The 21,730-nt window shown below is 40.5% G+C and overlaps 1 protein-coding gene across 3 annotated transcripts in view; it reads right to left on the bottom strand.

The window, feature by feature from the left end:
* The window catches only part of KLHL18 (kelch like family member 18), an 87,396-nt gene that overhangs the window by 46,194 nt on the left and 19,472 nt on the right, over window positions 1-21,730 (bottom strand). Inside the window, exon 1 of one of the 3 annotated variants that reach the window (XM_036738547.1) lies at window positions 1,684-1,725. The exons of the other annotated variants lie outside the window; for them this stretch is intronic. The gene's annotated coding sequence lies outside the window, so the exon portion shown is untranslated. Of the gene's footprint in view, window positions 1-1,683; window positions 1,726-21,730 lie in introns of those variants that run through there. 3 annotated transcript variants of the gene reach the window in all.

The raw sequence follows: 21,730 nt of genomic DNA on the forward strand, positions 1-21,730 counted from the left end.
AGCCTAATCCCCAAGAATCAGCACAAAGATATTTGGGGATGGGAAGGAAAACAAGAGCCATTAAATCACCTCTCCTTCATATTCCTGTGCTCTTCTTATGTGCTCATGTGTACTATATTTATTCCTCAATCCTAGACTGAGTTCCTTAAAGTCAGAAAATATCTTATTTATCTTTTTATCTTCCTCAGTGCCTAGAACAGTGTTCCACACACTTTAAAATAAAGTAGAAAGAGAAAGGAGAAAAAAGGGAAAGGATTATTAAGAGTGGCTGGAAAGAAGAAAAGTAGTCCATCAAAGATAGACCACGCCATGGGAGAGTTTGAGAACTAATTACGTGTCTTTTGCTTGACAAGATCATGTTTTTTCTCCCAAACTAAGGGATGTGTTTTGAATTGTTCCTCCAGTTGTAGGCCTGGATTTATGTTGATCTATCTATACTCACCTGCCCAGCTGTCTTTGTGATGTGACTCAAAGCACAAAATTGGCAAGATGGCTGGGTAGGAAGAAGGGACGCATTTTTATAACCAAGTCTTATTTATCTTTATATCCCTCTACCATGCTTAGCATGGCGCCTGACATAGCAGGCATACAACATCTACTTGGCGAACGAAAAGTAATGTGATAGAAAAAAGAGCAATGGCCTTCACAGGGCTCAAAACTACAGCGTTAGCATCAAATACTATTTCCAGTTGAGTAAATGGGTCACAGTCACCAGAATGTAAAAGAGAATGTCTGAAATTGCCAGGGAGGACCAATCTTTGAAGCATCGTGTTGGGAGTTTGCTTACTTTAATTTCAGTCCTAGCTCACCCTTACAGTGACTCAGCTTCTCAAAATGGAACATTGTAGAAAGTACTGACTATCCCTGAGTGTAACACTTCAAAGGGATTAAGAGATTATAGAATCACAGAGTTGGAAGTGACTGAAGAGGTCATCATTGATATAGTTCTGACTATGTGCCATGCACCATGCTAAGTGCTTTACAACTATTATCTTATTTGATCCTCACAACAACTCTGGGGAGGAGATGCTATTATCATCCCCATTTCATAGATGAAGAAACTGAGGCAAATAGAAGTTAAATGATTTGCCCAGGGTAACCTATCTAGTCCAACTAATACCTCTAAAGCAAATTACCTTCATAACATCCTCAACAGAAACACCATAAATACAGTCAATGGTATTAATCATTAGGCACTCATTGATGTTGTATAAACATCTAGAGATCATAGCAGCAAACCTTTAGAGGTCAAACCATTTTAAAACATGTCTACCTCGTGAACTGTGAAAGTTGAGAGCCAAAGCAGAGCACAAGCTAAAGGAGCCAGAAATCACAAAGCACTTCTGCCATAGCTTAATACCATAATTTGCTTTCTTTAAACTTTCCATTCATTTCCTTCCATGGGAACACCGGGGGACATTCCATTCCTTGTACTTTACCCCAGAGGTCCCCTGGGGTCAATGTGAGCAATGTGTTGCAGGGATTCCTCTGCACCTTGACAATCACTGGTAAAGGAAAAGGCGAAACACATACTGGTTATACCCAAGAAGGAAAATCGCATTAAGGGATTATGGGCGGAGAAATAGAGCTGCAAAAAATTGCTACTGAAGAGGTTTGGTTTTTTTTTTTAAATATTAATTCCTGCCAACACTAAGGAGATTTAAATAGCAACAGACTACTCACTTGGGGAAAAAGATCCTATGACCTTCTGATGCAGTTCCATGGACACCCAGAGAGAACAATATTTTGAACCTGTTACTGTCAGGTCTTTACTCTTAAGAGAAGTCACAGAGAGGTAATGATGGCAAGATTACTTGACTGGAGAAAAGCTAGGTTTCTGCCAGCTTTTATTCTTAATAGCTGTGTGACTTGCAGAAATCATCTGTCATCTCTTAGACTCAGTTTTACTTGTCTGTAAAATAGAAATACCAGTATTTGTTTTACCTAATTTATAAGACTTCAGGAAGCATTTTATAAACGAAAAAGTTAAATTAATGCAAGCCACTATTAGTAAGAAAGAAGAGCGGGTGCTTCTCATCTATGATGCTGACCAGGTTTTCACTGCTCCTGAAAGAACTAGGGAGTCAGACAACCTTTTGGGTGACAAAATATCAATCAAGCTATATACATTTGTTGAGGATTTCTATGCCTAGTACTATACTGAATTCCACTATAGCCTCTGTGCACCTAACTCTAGTTTTATATATCAAGCTCGAGTCTCTGCTAAGCTCCAATCCCAAATCACCAACTGCCTACTGAATGTTTCCAACTGGATGCCCCACAGGCACCTCAAACTCTACATGTCCAAAACAGAATTCATTATCTTGCTCTCCAAACCCAGCCCTCTTCCTAACTTTTCTATTTCTGTCAAGGGATCCATAATCCTGTCAGTCATACGGGTTTGTAACCTTGGGAGTCAAGCCTGACTCCTCCCTCTCCCTCATATCAGATATCCAATCAACTTCTGTCAATTCTACTTCTATAACATCTCTCAGATCCATCTCCTTCCTCCCTCACACAGGACCCCTACCCCTAATTCAGGCCCTCATTACCTCCCACCTGCACTACAGCAATGTCCTCCTAACTGGTTTTCCTGCCTCAAGTCTCATCCCTCTCCGAAGCATCTTCAACACAGACACCAAAGTCATCTTCCTAAAGCGCAGGTCTGACCATGTCACTTCCCTAGCCAAGAAACTCCAGACCATAAGCTCTTTAGAGAGAGGAACTGTTGTGTTTCTCATTGTATCTCTAGTGCCTAGTGCAGTGGATGTCCAGAAATACTTGCAGAATGAAAGAATGGAAGGGGATACAGAAGATATATAGGAAAGTCTACATTGTTAAGAAGATTCCAGTCCCACAACATTCACTGGGGGCTTTCTATGCTGTGCTATACACAGGGGAATGTAAAAATTTTAGATAAAATCCCTTCTGTAGCTGATAGTTGAATGAGACACATAGAGAACTATATATAATATACACAACACAGTAAGTGCATCAGAGAAGAGCAGAACAAGGCTATGTGGTATCTTCAGGGGAGAGTCAACACTTGTGTTGAAGATCAGCTTTAAGCTTACTCACTGAATAGTTTCTCAAATTTCCTTTTTATGAAAAAAAAGGCATTTGTCCATCTCTTCTTGCCTTCAGTTATCTCTTCCATTCTACCTGATTTCTTAGATTCCCCAAAGTGGTTACTAATTTATTCCTTAATCATATCTGCAAGTTCTTTTCATAACAATATAAAGATATAATTCAGCCAAATACCAAGACCTGATCTCATCTGAAGTGGTGGTATGTTATTTTTTCTCTCATCTTGGCCTTCAGCTCATTCTAAATGAGGCTTCTGGTTAGATATCATCCTTCTAGGAGGTCAAAATAAAAGCAAAACAGGAATCAAATAGTTCTGCTTTCTCTCCATCACCTGCTGATATTATGGAACCTGTTCCAAGCTGTGGAACTCTTTCTTTTAACTTTTTTCCTCCAATATTTCCATACTTCAAGGATCCATGATTTTATCACTGCAGTCATTCCCTCATAATATCTAAAGAAATTAATTCAGGTTATTGACTGGAAGGTCAAATATTGAAGCTGAAGCTTAAATACTCTGGCCATACATATAATTAAAAAAAGAACTCACTGGAAAAGACCCTGATGCTGGGAAAGATTGAAGACAAAAGAAAAGGGGACAACTGAGGATGAGGTGGATAGATAAGTGTCATGGAAGTGATGTTCATAAGTTTGGACAGACTTCACGAGATAGTGTAGAATAGAAGGGCCTGGCGTGCTATGGTCCATGGGGTCACAAAGAGTTGGACATGACTAAATGACTGAACAATAACAACAAAAACTTCCTCAACTGATTAAATTGCACCCTTTTCTAGACCTTGGTTAATGGTTTTCACAAATTGTTGCAGATGAAAAAAAAATCATCACCTAGTTAAACTCTCTGAGTATAGCAAGGCTGATTCTCAGAGAATAGCAATCCAGTCCATCACCCGGCCTGTTGTTAAAGAACTTCCAGCTTGGTAGGACCTGACAGAGCTTGTGTTCTGCTGACATAGCCTTCAAGAACTCTGAGTCAGTTATATTCCCATCACGAGGCATCAAGGGAAGCCTTTGGTGGAAGTCTTACTACAGCTAAAACGAAACAAAAAAACCTACTGTTTTTAGGATTTTTTCACATGCCTCAGTCCAGTGTGAGTTTTAGCATTCTTGAACACAATTAATTCTTTAAGTTCATGCCAATATTTTGTATTTGTCCTTTGTTATATGTCCTCCTCTCAGTCTTTTATACATGTTCATCTTAAATCTGAAAAGCTTTCTTTATAGCCATAATAGTTTCCTCCTCCCAGAATTATTATTCCAATTAATTTTTAGAGTGATCTAGACATTTTAGAATCAAGAGGGATCAATCTCTCTTGAACATTCATCTTTTTTGAGTATCCATCCATTTTGTTGTTAATCATTCATTTTTAGGTCAGATCATTCATTCATCATTTTTTGTTGTTGCTACTGGATCATACCTATCTTTTCTTGGAATTAAAAAAAATAAAACCCTTACTACCTAAAGACTAGGGCATATATCTGTCAATATGGCTTTCTGCTGCTATAATAGGATACATACATATATATATATATATATATATATATATATTGATATATGATATATATATAAGGTCCCTGCCAAGCCTTCAGTTTGCTGAGTGGTCTTAGCCATGATGAATCTGACTTCCTACACTCAGGTAGGGTGGTGGTTGTTACTCATTTCTGTGTTGCTCTCCTGATGGATTCAGAAGGGGTATCATTTCCAAATTCCCACTATTTCTATAGCCTTCAACTAATAAGATCATCAATAGCCCAGCGAATAAGAGTGGTTTGTCAGGTTATGGTTCTGAGGGGATTAAAAAAAAAACAACTTAGTGACAAACTTTGACAGAACATATAGGTGATTCCTTCCAGGACAGGAAGCATTGGGACAATACCCTGTGGGCATCCTCACTGTTCAGGTGACCACACTGAGGCCAGTTACGTAGAAAGATTTACGGGGTATGGGTGCTAAAAAGTATTAACTTACATAGAGACCTTAGTCCTAGGGCAGCTCATATAAGAGACAATATAGGTTTTGATAATCCTGAACTAATCGACCAGAAGAGGTCCCTCAGCCTAACAAATACTTCCTTCTCCAAGTGAACTCAGAGAATGCCTTGTGTGTCAACAAGGTCAGAGGGAGCTGATCAGAGAGTTCTTCTGTTAATGACTACCAAGAACAGGGTGCCTACAAGGGGACTTTTTCTTATCTTAATATTTTATGGACATATATGTAAACTCTGTTATGGTATGTTAATGGTAAAGAAAACACAGATTTCCTGGGTCATAATTTCAATTGACACTTTGTCAACTCTCTTATCTTATTGTATTTACCACTGTGGAAAATATTATACTATTTTATATAATTTTTGTAATTTCAATAAGACTCAGGGCCTGAACTACTTAACCAGAAGAAAAAGCCTGATCCTAACAGTCTCTTTGTTCTCTGAGTAAGCTCAGAGATATCTCTATCTTGTATCAACAAATCCAGATGGAGCATTTCTTGCTCTGTCCATGGCCATTAAGGGTGAAAACCTTGACCCCAGACACTATCTTGAATTATGTGACTTTTCCTTATCTTAATATTTTATGGGCATATACTATGTTGTGGAATGTTAATGGCCAATTAAACACAGAGATCCTGGGGTTGCAAATCCAATTGACATTTTGACAACTATCTAATTTGTTGTATTTACAATCTATTCCATTAAGGAAAATCCTCTTCTTGTATCACGGTTAAACATACATGGGGGTCATAAAAATGAGGTCATACAGGCTTGCTAGCTCTGCTAAAATAACGTATATAAGTTTCCTCATTGCTTTTGTTCAGGCAGCCAGAGTTTATACTCTGACTCCTTGTACGTACAAGTAAGCTAGCTCCGCTATGCTTTAAGGGAAAATAATAAACAACATGGATTTTTCTATCACCTAGCTCTGTTGTTTCCTTCAACCAAATTTTCAGGTTTAACACCACCTATTCAATTAAGAAAATTCCTTTCTCATACCATGATTAAACATATGGAGATCATAAATTTGAGTGACACAGCCACCCTGAATTGGGGTGGTTCTAAAATGTATTTAAGCCATCTCATTCCTTTTGTGAGGCAGTCAGATTTCACCTGGCTCCATACATATATGTATTCTGCTAGCTTTAAGGGAATAAATAATATAAAAATATATCACCTAGCCTCTTTGCCTCTTTTAACCAAACTTTCAGGTGAACAGTGTTAAGGCAATGAATTTAGCCATACTGCACATGTTACCATATAAAGATAGGTTCTATCCCTGCCACCTAATATCATGTAAATAACATCTCTACCTAACATCTGCATAATACCTTCAAAAACAGAATAGCTGAAAGAATATTTGACTTCAAGTCAGAAGACTGGAGTTCAAGTCCTGGCTGTCACCATCCCCACTGCTACCACCTGCTAGCCACCAGACCTCAGCAGAGTCATTCTCCTCTCTGAGTCTCCATTTCCTTGTTAAACAGAATGATACTTGTATTGCTTGCTTCTTAAGGAGTATTGTGAATAAAGGGATCTTTAAACAATAAACCATTACATAAACTTGAGCTCTTATTCTTTAGCCCCTAGAGCAACCCTGGGAGATAGGTAGGGTACTAGCATTACCTGAATTTTACAGATCAGAAAACTGAGACTTAGGGAGATAAAGCGGTATGCCCACAGTCACTCAGGTTAGGGTCAGCAAATGTGGAAAAGAAAGAGACCAGTTACTATGCCCAAGACCTCTGAGATGCAGGGATTTGGTCATTTTAAAAGCAGAAGGGGGATTTCTCTTAAGTGGGAAATACCCTGTGGTATTTCCTGACTTTCCTGGTGTACTAAAATGAACCTTCAACATTTACAGAATTAGAAAGGAGTATCTCAAAGGAGTCTTAAATGAAATGATTTTCATTATTTACAGCCAACAATCTGGGCTGGCAGAGAAGGCATTTTTTATTCAGGCTATAAATGGCACTCTAATCGGCCTTACCACCTCCATTTGTCTCTTTATGCTTCACAATAGGTTACACAATGCTTTGCTCCCTCCTCCCCCTTCTCTGTTCTTCAATGCTAATTAGCTCGAAAGAACAATGGAGGCTTCTCAGAACAGAAATGTTAGAGGTGGGGGTGCACAGAGATGTCTTTTGTCTTCAGGAAGCTGTAATATCGGACATAATATTTAAGGATGAGCTGATGTCAGCAGCTAGGACTGAAAGAAAAGCTTGATATGAGAGTGATCTGGTAGGCCACCAGGTCTGACTTCCACGAAGAACTGTTGGGTTATATTTCCCTGAGCTTTTCATTAACTTTCTTTCCAGTATACTGAAAAAGCTCAACCTGAAATTCACTGTCACTTACTTGACAACAGGGATAGTATATGTCAGAGGCAGAACCCAAACTCTGATCCTGAGGCCAACTTGCCAGGTATAAACAAAGGACAGTGTGAGTTCACAGGCATGAGAAAAGGCCTTTATTGATAAGAGAGATCAGAGAAGACTTCACAGAGGAGAATGCACTTTAGTTGAAGATACCTAAATTGCTAAAACTAGGGGAACTTAATTTAATTCAATTTGCCATACATTTAGTGAGTACCTACCATGTGCAAAAGTCATTGTGCTAGGCACTGGAATACAAAAAAAGGAACAAAAAAAGTCCCTGTCCTCAAAAAGCTAACATTCTATAGCAGATTTGGCAGATCTAAAAATGCTTCATATAGTAAGTTCCAAAGTTAATTACTTGAATTTCATTTAGCCATTTATTCATGGAAGTCTTGGCTCTAGGGATGACTATTCTATTCAATTAGAATTAGACACACACCATTGTTCACTGTGACCCCATCTGGGGTTTTCTTGGCAAAGATACTGAAGTGGTTTACCATCTCCTCATCCAGCTCATTTTACAGATAAGGAAACTGAGGCAACCAGGGTGAAGTGACTTGCTCAGGGTCACACGGCTAGTAAGTGTCTGAGGCCAGATTTGAACCCAGCAAGATGAGTCTTCCTGATTCCAGGCCCAGAACTCTATACACTGTGCTACCTAGATACCCCAAAGAACATACAAATCTACTACCTCTCAGGCATTTCCCCCCTTCATCTAGTCCACACCAACTCAAATTAAATGTGTATTAAAAACAGCACCATTTCCCCATTTATTCGTTCTGTCCCTTTTTCCAGCTTTCCCTATCACGATGGGTAATGCCCTTATATCACCCACCCCCCCAACCAAGAAACCTCAGTCTCTCCCAACTTCTGACATCTAGCTCACCATCAAATCTTGCCCCTTTTACTTTCATAACATCTGTGTGTCATCTTCTGAATGTCAGTCTGCTTTTCTTCCCTACAGCCTCAATTTCCAGTATCTTATATGTAGACCATGGAGCTCACTATGTTTAATAACTAGTTCAATGTACCAAGTCTTCAAATCCCTATTATTTTTCTATGCAGGGTAGGGGTGTGTGTGTGGGTGTGTGTGTGTGTGCTTGTATGTGTGCGCATGCGCACATATGTGAAGATAAGGGGAAGAATCAGGATGTTCTCAAGAATTCTCACAACGAATGTGACAAGGTATCACAAGATTGCTCAGAGGCTCTGGGATGAATTCAAGGAGAAGGAAATGACCAGGAGGGGAAAAAATGCCATGTGGCACTAAAATCTCTGATGTTCCAGTGCCCAGTGCTTTAAGGATGACAAAGGACTTTCCTCACAGGAGGTAGGGAGGGTTTTGCAGGAGGAAACTGAAGCTCAAGGGGAGCGAGACTTTGCCCACTGTTGCCCAGGATTCCAAGGAAGGTCTCCCCATTCCAAGTCAAATAGTCTTTCCACTGTACCATGCTGCATCTCTTTGGGTCCCAACCTTGAGCCTGGAGAACTCTCAAAGGGCAACAATTATCAATCTGGTCCAATCCCTGTTTCAGCCAAGACAGGGAGGTTAATCCTATTTATAAATATTTCCAAGGACAGGGATTCCACAGTATCTCATGGTACCTATTATAATATTCAAGCAAAAGGTCCTTAAGTGAAACAACTGCAATTTTCGTGCAATTTAAACTCAATTTCCCATTGTTCTTTGTAATGAGAGAAAACAATTACTCTTAATCTTTTGTGTACAAGCTCTTCATTGAGAATACTTTAAAAGCTACTAAATAATTATACCTCCTTTAATCTTTCCTCCTAAGTCCAGAAGTATATTGAGAATTAAACTATAAACTCAGTCTTAGAATCCTCTCAAAAATTCTAAAGCAGTGTTAATTATTGGGCTTATTCTCAACCTTGAATAAAATCATGGGATCAAAGATTTAGAGCTAGTAGGAATCTTGGAAGCCAACTGGTTCAAATGCCTGATTTCATAAGAGGCCTAAAAAAATAGGAATCCAGGGCCCATAGGTCAAGTGACTTGTCTATGTCACATAAGTAGTTACAGGCAGAGCAAGGATTCAAACTCCAACCCAGACCATCTTCCAGAAGTGTTCCACCTGCACTTGCCAAGGAAAATTCAATATGGTCTGTGCAAATGGCTCCCAAGACTCAGAAGCAAGTTATTGGTCTTACACCCAAATGCTTCCTCCTCACTTCTGAAAAACCTTTCAAGCCAATCACAAGATTGTCCTTGCTTTGTAACTGCTAAGCAGAGCTGTTCACCCCTTTGGGAAGCCTCACACAAAGCAACCTGTCTGAAATTATAAGGAGACATGTGTGAGGGGGCAGAGTCAAGATGGAGGCTGGAAAGCAGGGACTTGCTTAAGCTCTCCCCCAGGTCCCTCCAAACACCTGTAAAAAATGGCTCTGAACAAATTCTAGAGCTGCAGAACCCATGAAATAGCAGAAGGAAGCAGGGCTCCGGCCCAGGAAAGCCTGGATGGTTGCTGAGAAGTGTCCATCACAACGGAGCTGAGAGCAGAGTGGAGCACAGCCCAGCATGGGCCACGCCAGGACCAACCAGACCGGGAGCCAGGCCAAACAGGCAGTAAGGCCCTGAATCATTGAGCTGTGGCAGTTACCAGAATTCTCAACCCACAAATGCCAAGACAACAGAGCAGGTTAGTGGAAAAACTGCTAGAGTGAAAGGAGAGCATGGTTGGCCCTAGCCCTGGGGTGCAGAAGTGGTGCAGCTCTGGGGCTGCTTCCAGCTGCGGTTCCTTCTGGCCCCAGGCCCACCCTGTGGGAGGAATTAAGCAGTGGATCAGAGCGGGAGTGAAGAGCCTGCTTGGATCTGGGTTGAGGTCAGGGTTGGCGGTTCTTGGGGGAGGAGGAGCGCTGGTGTAGCGGAGTTTGCTGTGTAGAAGTAGCTCTGAAAACAGCAGCACAGCCCCTAAAGCTTGGGACAAAGTACTCTCTACTCCACAAGCAGTCATACCCTGACAAAAAGCTCAAGGGTCAAGTAGTTGGCTGGGAACATGAACAGGCAGCGAAAACAGACTCAGATTCAGACTCAGACTTTGGAATCTTTCTTTGATGACAAAGAAGATAAAAACATACAGCCAGGAGAAGTCATCAAAGTCAAAGAGCTTATATCAAAAGCTTCCAAGAAAAACATGAATTGGTCTCAGACCATGGAAGAGCTCAAAAGGGATTTGGAAAAGCAAGTAAGAGAAGTAGAGGAAAAATTGAGAAGAGAAATGAGAATGATGCAAGAAAATCATGAAAAACAAGTCAATGACTTGCTAAAGGACAACCAAAAAAATACTGAAGAAAATAACACCTTAAAAATAGACTAACTCAAATGGCAAAAGAGCTCCAAAAAGCCAATGAGGAGAAGAATACCTTGAAAGGCAGAATTAGTCAAATGGAAAAGAAGGTCCAAAAGACCACTGAAGAAAATACTACCTTAAAAATTAGATTGGAGCAAGTGGAAGCTAGTGACTTGATAAGAAATCAAGATATTATAAAAGAGAACCAAAGGAATGAAAAAATGGAAGACAAAATGAAATATCTCATTGAAAAAAACCACTGACCTGGAAAAGAGATCCAGGAGAGACCATTTAAAAATTATTGGACTACCTGAAAGGCATGATCAAAAAAAGAGCCTAGATACCATCTTTCAAGAAATTATCAAGGAGAACTGCCCTGATATTCTAGACCCAGAGGGTAAAATAGAAATTGAAAGAATCCACATATCACCTCCTCAAAAAGATCCCAAAAAGAAAACTCCTAGGAATATTGTTGCCAAATTCCAGAGCTCCCAGGTCAAGGAGAAAATACTGCAAGCAGCCAGAAAGAAATAATTTGAGTATTGTGGAAACACAATCAGGATAACACAAGATCTAGCAGCTTTTACATTAAGGGACCAAAGGGCTTGGAATATGATATTCTGGAGGTCAATGGAGCTAGGATTAAAACCAAGAATCACCTACCCAGCAAAACTGAGTATCATGCTCCAAGGCAAAATATGGATTTTCAATACAATAGAAGACTTTCAAGCTTTCTCAGTGAAAAGACCAGAGCTAAATGGAAAATTTGACTTTCAAACACAAGAATCAAGAGAAGCATGAAAAGGTAAACAATAAAGAGAAATCATAACAGCCTTACTAAAGTGGAACTGTTTTGCTTACATTCCTACACGGAAAGATGATGTGTGTAATTCATGAGACCTCAGCATTAGGGTAGCTGAAGGGGATATATATATGAATATATATATATATATATATATATATATATATATATATACACACACATATATATAGACAGAGGGGACAGGGTGAGTTCAATATGAAGGGATGATATCTAAAAAAATAAAATGAAATTAAGGGATGAGAGTGGAATATATTGAAAGAGAGAAAAAGCGAGAGACAGAATAGGGTAAATTATCTCACATAAAAGTGGCAAGAAAAAGCATTTCATTGGAAGGAAAGAGGGAGCAGGTGAGGGGGAATGAGTGAATCTTGCTCTCATTGGATTTGACTTGATGAGGGAATAATATACACACTCAATTGGGTATCTTACCTGACATGAAAGTAGGAGGAAGGGGATAAGAAAGGGGAGATGATAGAAGGGAGGGCAGATGGGGGAAGAAGTAATCAAAAGCACACACTTCTGAAAAGGGACAGGGTCAAGGGAGAAAACTGAATAAAGGGGAATAGGATAGGATGGAGGGAAATATAGTTAGTCTTTCACAACATGACTATTTATGGGAATGTTTTGCATAACGATACATGTGTGGCCTATGTTGAATTGCTTGCCTTCTTAGGGAGAGTGAGTAGGGAGGGAAGAGGGGAGAGAATTTGGAATTCAAAGTTTTAAAAGAAGATGCTCAAAAAAAAAAAGTTGTTTTTGCATGCAACTGGGAAATAAGATATATAGGCAATGGGGCATAGAAATCCATCTTGCCCTACAAGAAAGTAATGGGAAAAGGGATGGGGGTGGAGGGGGAGGGCTGACTGGGGAATGGGGCAATCAGAACATATGCCATCTTGGAGTGGGGGGGAGTGTAGAAATGGGGAGAAAATCTGTAACTCAAAATCTTGTGGAAATCAATGCTGAAAACTAAAAAATATTAAGTAATAAAGTATGGAATAAAACAGAGTTTCACCTTACCTTCCTGAGATCAAATATAAGAAAAATTCTTTACTTTTATACAACTGCTAAAGAGAAATGCTGCAAAAAAAAATGCCATAACTGAGCAGATCTGGTTAATTCTAAGTTTATATTTCTGAACCACAAAAGCAGACCTGACTCTCACTGAAGAAATTCCAAACTTTCTCCTAAATTCTGAAATTCCCAAAGACCTTCTCTTTTTTCTTCTTCTCACCACTTGCACAGTCTATACTCAAGCATACTCAAACACACCCATAAAGGCACAGTCCTTTAGGAATATCAATGCTCCTAGGCCACAACCCTCAGCCATCATCCCAGGAAACAACCCCTGTGGAGAGGCAGCCTGGCAACCCAAGAACCAGAAAGGAAAGTTCCTGACACCAAAGTCCTTGGCTCTGACAAATGGTTCAACCTCAGAAAATGATGCCATTTTATCCATGGAAATGATATTAACATTTGCTTTGCTGCTGCACCCAAAGGTCCACAGGACTTTTCCATTTGAATTGCAGCTGAAACCTTCTATATATGTTGTCATCCCAATTAGAACGTGAGTTCTGTGCGAGCAGGGACTGATTTACTTCCCTATCTGCATCCTTGGTGTTTAGCACTTAATAAATGCTTCATTCATTCATTCATTCCTTTCTTGAAAATCTCCCCTCCTACAGCCCTTCAATTCTGCTTCTTCCAAACTCCCTCTAAAGTGCCCCCCTTCAATTATTCCCTGTTACCAGGACCATTCTCCCAGTTTCTAAGACCCAGTTCCTTCTTAAGAGCTACTTCCCTGGCTTTTTTTCCCTGTCACCTAGCTGGAGGTTTTTCCTAAAATCCTCTGCTCATCTCTCTCTACCCTCCACCATTCTAGAAGCTTACCCATTTCCACTTTGACTGTTGTACTGATAACTTTCCAACAAGCATCTGTCCCTGATAGCCTAGGGAGTGGGCTCTATGATCTCAACAAGATGGAGCAGTGGCAGTGGAGGTGCCACATGTGCATTCTGTCCCCAGCAGCATAAGTAGAAAAGGCAATCAAGAATAAAAAAAATACCATTCTCTCATTTTTACTTATCCAAATGCTACAACTTCCTTTCAGATTCAACACAAAGCCCAAATCCTTGTGAAACATTCTCAGACTAACAATATACCCTGATCTTTCCTTTTTTCCTAAATAGCTACACATTTACATAAGCAATCTATAGCAGGCCATTTCACCTACACTCAAGCTTCAGAATTCTCTGGCTCATTCCCTTATATGCTGTCTCTCCAAACTTATGGTAAACTCCTTGTGGGTGGAGATTGTACTTTCTTTCTTATCCCCCAGAACATTTAACCATGTGCTAGGCATATACGGTAAATGAACAGACAAATATTTATGAAGTATCTATGTGCAATGCACATATTGGGGCAGCTAGATGGCTCAGGGGATAGGGTGCTGGCCTCGAGTCAGGAAGACCTGAGTTCAAATCTAGCCTCAGATACCAGCTGTGTGACCCTTGGCAAGTCACTTAACCTCTGTTTGCTCTTGAGAAAGAAATGGAGATCACTCTAGAATCTTTGTCAAGAAAAGTTCATGGACTGTATTGGCATGCTACAGCCCACAGGGTCATGAAGAGTTGGACGTGACTGAACACTGAACAACAAATGTGCAATGCACAAAGCTAAACATTGGAGGGAATGAATCAGACAGAAAATTCTCTAAAAAAATGAGCTGCCTGAAATTGAAACTTAAGTTAAAGGGCTTAAAAAAAAAAAAGTAGGTCAGCATCCTTTGGAAGGAATGGGAAAATAATTCAAAAGGAATGACAGGAAATGCAATGGCAACACAAGATATATTCGTGGCTGAGCATCAACATCCCTGCATAAGAGTCATCATTACCAGTGGAACAAGGAAAAAAATAACTAAGTGAAGAGTGGAGACTAAAACTCACATTTGCCCTTGCCAGGAAATCAAATGACCCCTAAGCCAATATGACTGGCAACTGTCAGATCATCAAGGGTGAGGAACCTGCACTCTGACCCCTGACAGCTGTGAAGTCAACCCTGCTTCTACTCGGATGCTTATACCCAGCAAGGAGTTGGAAAGCAGGGCAAAGAGGACAGTTCCACCGTCCCTGGAGCCCAATCATCACTCTATTTGTTGTGCCACTGGTGTGGACAGCTTGCTTATACTGGGCCCTGTTTCCGGCCATCCTTTCCCCCAGTCCTGCCCTTAGTTTCAATCCCTGCTTCAACTACTTGTTCCCCAAAACACCTCTTGATTTCCAGCCTATATCTTGGTTTATGTTACATTTCCTCTACCTATGATAAAGTCTGCCCCAAAGCTCCCCTTATCTGATTCCTACTTATCCATCAAGGCCCAGTTTCAAATACTATCTCCTCCATGGTGCTACTCTGATGCCTTCTACCCTAGTCATTTTCATATTTTATTTTGACTGAGCTGTTTATTCACATCTGACTCTTTGTGACCCCACTTGGGGTTTTCTTGGCAAAGATATTGGAGTGGTCTGACATTTCCTTCTCTAACTCATTTTACAGATGAGAAAACTGAGGCAAACAGGATTAAGTGACTTGCCCAGAGTGACACAGTCATTAAGTACCTGAGGCCAGATTTGAAATCAGAAAGATAAGTCTTCCTAACTCCACGCTCAGCCACCCACCCTACCATCTAGCTGCCCCAACTTCCATCTATACCTTACCTCTCCCCATTAAATAGTAAGCTCTGTAATAGCAAGGATGTGTGTCTGATTCATCTTTGGATCTCCCACCATACTCTGCAGTGTCATGAACATAAATAGATTCTTGATAAATATGGACTGTTATGGCTTGCTGACATCAACCTACACTGTCTCCATTCCCTGCTGATCCCTTTCCTGTTACCATGGAACAATGACCATGTCCCTTGAACTTTTGATATCCTTCCTAATACCCTGGCCTTGAACCTGCATTGCGAGGCATAGGAAATCTCTGCCCATAGCTGCCAAAAGTTGTACTCACGGGCCCAGTCAATCCCAGCCTGCTTCACGTGCCTTAGGGCTGACTTGAAAGGTCTATTTAGTAGCTTGATGTGGTAGTAAGAACCCCAGAATGAGAGGGAAATGGGACTTGAGGTTGAGTCCCAGGTCTGCAACTTACTAACTGGGACCTTAATTCTATGAGTCCTATGTCTCTTGTACATAAATGGGAATGGTATTTCTATCGCCTACTTCACAAAGCTGTTATAAGGAAAGTACTGGCTAAGCCTTAGAGAGTGACAGAAATGTGAGTTAACATCACCATCACTACATTTAATATTTCAATTTGATACAACAAACCTTTATTAACCAACTACTTTGTGAAAACAACAAGCAGAGGTCGAAAGAAGAAGCAGGAGTTCTGGCAGCCAGGGGAACAATCTGTGAGCACCCTGAGAGCCGGGAGTCACACATGCATGCCACACAATAAGTGCTAATGTTACTGAAGCTTGCTTAATTGACTGACACGAATCACCACTGAAAAGTGATACTTATTTCAATCAGTGCACTGTTGATGGCCATAACAAGCATGCACACTTTTAAAAACCCTGCTACACTATGGTATTTCCTCAAGAGTTGGAGTTCAAGTTACGCCTGGCTCTTCTGAGTGGTCTCCACTTTTTTCCAATTCAGTCTCTGGCATGTTCCTTAGCATGACACCCTGGAGGGGTCAAAGCAATGATAACAGAGAACCCTGAGCTAAGGAAAGGCTGGCCCCGCTCTGGAAGTGGGCTTTGGACTTGAGTCTGATCAAAGGCCCATATAAAACAGTAGTTCAAGAAAATGAATTAACCACATAATACAATATAGGACACTTCTGTAGGGGAATGACAATATAAACAGAAATACAATTCTAAAGTTGCAGGAACTTTTGATATGACTAGGGAGACAAATTATGCATATAATCAAACAGATTAAAAACATGTATAAAAGCTCCCCTTCTTTCTACCACCTTGCCCCCCTCCCCTGCCAAACCTCCCCCACCAAATATTAACAGGTCGTCAAGTAGATGCAGGATACGCTCAGAATGGGTATGATAAGGGAAGGCTTCCTAGAGGAGATCAACTTTAACCACAACTTTTATTGGTACCCATCCAGTCCATAGGATAAGGTCTTTGACAGCAAGGTCCACTTATACTAGTATCCCCTACAGGGCTCAGTATGGTACTGAGCCAACTGTAAGCTGCTCAACAAATACTTGTTGCACTGAATACAAGGGGCTAAGATCCAGAGAACCTAGCCCTAACATGAAGGCCCTCACAACTTAACGTTTGCATCTCAGGTATTCATTGACCATTAGACTATCCCAGGCCTTCTCTGCCTACTGGGAGCCTGCCATCAGAGCCAGGGCATACACAGCATGCTGCAGGGTAGGGCAGGGAACTGAGCAATGAACAAAGTCTCAGCAGCACAGGAGAACCACAATGGCTCTAGCTCACACAATCAACAGCATAAGAATTTCGAACTGGAAGTGACCTTTAAAGGCTATTCTGAGCCAACACTCTTGTTTTACAGATGAGGAAAGAAGTCCAGAAAGGGCAAATGATTTGCTCAAGGTCACAGAGGTAGCAAGAAATAGATTTAGGGTATGCACCCAAAGCCTCTGACTCCAAATCCAGTGCTTTATTGCTACGCTGGTTCTTTTAAGGTGACTGAAAAATGGCCACTCGGTCCAATGGAGAGAGAGGCCTGCTACAATGAACGATGGCAACACGTCAATCAGCTTCTACAGAGAAAATTTCAGATTTCAAAATATCAGCAAACATCCAGCAACAGTACTATAAATATACTTTTCCTTCATGATATTTTGATATCTTCTAATTTCTACCTACATGGGGAGCAGACCCATAAAGCACTTGCCGCTTACCCTGTGGTTCCCAATATATGCACCATTTTAAAAGCAGATGAACAAAAAAATCAACTATCCCCTCCCCCTATTCTTTCACTACACATTAGAAACGAATGCAACAAAATTCAAGGGCACTATTCTGTGTAAAAGTGGAGAGGGGATGAATGAAAGATGCTCACAGGCATTGGCTTACAGTAAGGGGTGTAAGCAATCCTTGAAATGATGATGTCTGACTGAGTTTAGAAGCACCAGGACAAGAGCTTGGCTATGGCGGTGAGAATGGCACTGGCCTTGGAGAAGATCTATGTCTGAGTCCCAGGGCTATGTGAAAGCTATGTGACCCTGGACATGTCATGTAACCTCTTAAGACCTTGATTTCCTAATCTGTAAATTGAAGTGACTGGACTGGTGATTCTCAAGGTGTCTTCCAGCTCTGATCTTCTGTGATGTAGTGAACCATGGATTTCCCTGGGGAATCAAAGGACAGAATCACAGATATTTCAAAGGGAAAGAGACCTTAGAGATTATCTATGAAAGTGATCTAGCTCTGTCAGCCCAGCAACAGATAGACTAAACATATTATGGGTCATCTTTTAAAACTTCCAGAAGTGAAATAAAAAAGCATTTATTAAGCATTTACTATGTGCCAATCACTATATTAAGGTCAGGAGATATAAATAGAAAAATAGAGACAATCTATGCTCTCAAAGAACTCACACTGTAATTGAGGGGGACAATACACAGCAGAAAGTTCAAATGAGGGAAAAATGGAAAGGTTCAAAAATTCTAAGAGTACAGAGGCTGGGAGGATGGCAAGGCCCAGGCGTCCCTGGGTTATACAAGTAGTCTGAATGACACCACCATGGAACTTAAGGAGAAAGAGGCAGGGCAGAGAACAAGATTCCCATTTGTGCAATGTGTACCCCGTCAAGCAGCAAGAAGGGTTGGCGACTTGATGAAGAGAGCTATTTCCAGCACCTAATGACAGCAAAGTGACAAAGGCCCGAGCAATAAGCCTTCTGATTTTCTCCAAAGTTTCTGTAGAATTCTCCCCATATTATACAATAGCTAAATATAATAAAAGCTCAATTACTTGAAATACTTGGGGATTTTTTTTTCTATTTAACTGATTTTGAATTGAGAGGTTAACCTTTGGGCAGCTTTGTTGTTGTGAAAACAGCACTTGTCTTGGATTAAAAAAAAAAAACCTGGGTTCAAGTTCTAGCTGTGACAGTTAGTACCTGTATGATCCTGGACAGGTCACCTGCCCTCTCTGTGGGCCTCTGATTGTTTCCTCATTTGTCAAATGGAGATAAGAACACTTGTACCACCAGCCTCATGAGGTTGTTTTGTGGCAAAGTGCCTTATAAACCTTAAAGTGTTATTCAGTAGGAAGATGAGTTAATATCACTATTCAGTTCTATATCAAAAACCATCCTAAAATGCTAGTAACCTTTTCTACCTTAATTACTGTAGTATATGAAACAACTAAAGGTCAACATGATCCATGGTCCTACAATGCTTTTACATTTAGAAGATGTAGGAAAATTGAAAGGAGAAATTATAGTAAGCGCCTAACAAGTCATTTCTTCAATGATGTGGCCTGCAAATGGTCATGTGTTTTAAAAATAAATCTGTTAGGTGATTTTCCCTTTTCCACATAAAATTATGTTTAGAAAGAAAAACAACCTGGTTACTCTCTTAAGGGTTAAGATTACTGGAAACAGAGCTGAATTTTACCACAGAATTTTAGAGCTGGAAGGGGAGTTAAGAGGTCAACCAATCAGTCCACTCCTTTCACTTTACAGAAGAGGAAATTAAGGGGCAGCAAAGGAAAGTAATGAGCAGTGCAGTTTTCATGTCGTTTCTTGATTTTCCTTCCCGATTATTTCCTGACTCTTCTCTTATAACTGCACTAGAAGAATAGAGCAGGGCAAAGAGAAGGGTGACTCTCTTAGGAAATCTCTGCATCAGGTTAACTATAACTCTAGTGAAAACAGAGGGAGCACCAGAGGACCCAGGTTCAAACCTAAGCTCTGCTACTTACTCTCCACATGAACTTGCTGGACAAGGTTTCAGTTTCCTCACCTGTTTAATGAAGACTGGACTAAAAACTCTAGAGTGTATAAAGACATATTTGCCAGATAAGTATAACCCAACAATTGGTAGATCATAGTTCAAATGATGTCAAGTAGACATCCAAAAGTGAACTCATTATTTTTCCCCCAAGCCCTCTCTGCTCCCAAACTTCATTATTATTGTCAAGGGGACTATCGTGCTCCAAGTCCCCAGGCTCCCAGTCTAGAGGTCATCCTCGACTCTTCACTATCTCTCACCTTCCTCCCCTATTCAATCTGTGGCCAAAGTCTGTCAATGCCACCTTTACAAAATCTCTCAAAATCACTCCTTTCTCCTGATATTGCTACTACTTGGTGAAGGACCTCATCACCTCATGGCTAGACTATTACAATGGCCTGCCGGTTGGCTGGCCTGCCACAAGTCCCTCTCTAGTCCAGCACTTTGGTCCATTTTGAATTCAGCTGCTGGTGATTTTCCTACAAAATCCTCTGTTTGGCATTCAAAGCCCTTCAAAACCTACCCCTTTCCAATCTTCTCATACCTGAGAATGACATTGGCCTTCCACAAACAAGACACTCCATCTCTCCACTCTGGGTATTTTCTCTGGCTGTTTTCCATTCGTGAAATGCTCTCTCTCTTCAACTCCACCTCCTGGCTTCCACAGTTAAAATCTCACCTTCTTCAGGAAGCCTTTCCCAATCCCTCTTAATCCCAGTGCCTTGCCTGTTAATTATTTATATGTTTGTACATATTTGTTTGCTTGTTTGTGAGCTCATCAAAGGTAAGGATTGTCTTTTCCTTTCTTTGTAATTCCCAGCCCTTAGCACAGTACTTGGCACACAGCAGTACTAAATAAACACTTAGTGACTAACTGGATTCAACATTTATTGAATCAAAGTTCTTTTAGGATCTAAATTTCAGTGCTCTCATAATTTTTGTCCAAACTACACTCAATTTCCATTACAGTTATAAACATAAGGAAAATTCCAAAGAATCATCATTCTCACCATACATAAACAAGTCCTTCACAAGTTTGTAGCTTATTTTTCCAGGCACTTGTTCCATTTAATTTAAGTCTCACTGTTCTTCCTAAGGCTAGTTTGTTTTTCTATTGTCTTCAAAATAAGACTCTTAGAATTCTTCATTTTTTTTTTCTGGGCCTAGCATAGGACCCTGAATACTGTTAAACCTGAAAATTTGGTTGAAGGAAACAACAGAGCTAGGTGATAGAAAAATCCATGTTGTTTATTATTTTCCCTTAAAGCTAGCAGAGCTAGCTTACTTGTACGTACAAGGAGTCAGAGCATAGGCTCTGGCTGCCTGAACAAAGCAATGAGAAAACTTATATACGTTATTTTAGCAGAGCTAGCAAGCCTGTATGACCTCATTTTTATGACCCCCATGTATGTTTAACCATGATACAAGAAGAGGATTTTCCTTAATTGAATAGAGTTGTAAAGAATGTTGACAAGTCAGTTGAAACTACAGCCCAGTGTCTCTGTGTCTCATTACATTCCATAACATAGTATATACCTGTAGAATATTAAGCAAGGTAATCTCTCTTGGGGTTAGGGTAATGTCCTTAATGGCTAACAGGTATCTGGCCTTGTTGACAGAGGTAAGGGTATTTCCTGAGCAAACTTTTAGAGAGAACAAAGAAGCCCAGGTCCTGGATCTTCATCCAGTTACTCATTAATTCAGGCTCTGGGTCTAGTTGAAATTAGAAATTGTGTGGGACAAACCACAGGCTCAAAATAAAAAAACAGAGGTGTCTCGGTTTTTCAAAGGTACAAACAAAACAGAAGCTTTATTTGATCAAGTCTTGCGAGAATTGGGCATCTCCCACTACCAGGGCGGAGATGGTAGTGCAGAGAGGCAAGGGGGAGAAGGCAAGCAAGGGGATATATAACCTTGTACAAACAATTCTAAGAAATTCCACCCCTAGAGGCTGGACCCCTGTCCCTATTTGCTGGGACAGGTGGCCTCACAATCTATCCCAGAATAAGTTTACCCAATGCTAGCACAGAAACTACAGAATTACCTTATAGGGAAATCTCAATGTTAAGATGATGGCATTCGAGTAGGCTAGGGGAGGGAGAGAGGGGGAGACCACCTGATTTCCCCGAAATCATATGATTTACAGGAAAACGAAACTTAGGCCTAGTGAGGTCTACA

Source organism: Trichosurus vulpecula, chromosome 9 (genome assembly GCF_011100635.1).
Source record: "Trichosurus vulpecula isolate mTriVul1 chromosome 9, mTriVul1.pri, whole genome shotgun sequence".
Lineage (NCBI taxonomy): Eukaryota > Metazoa > Chordata > Mammalia > Diprotodontia > Phalangeridae > Trichosurus > Trichosurus vulpecula.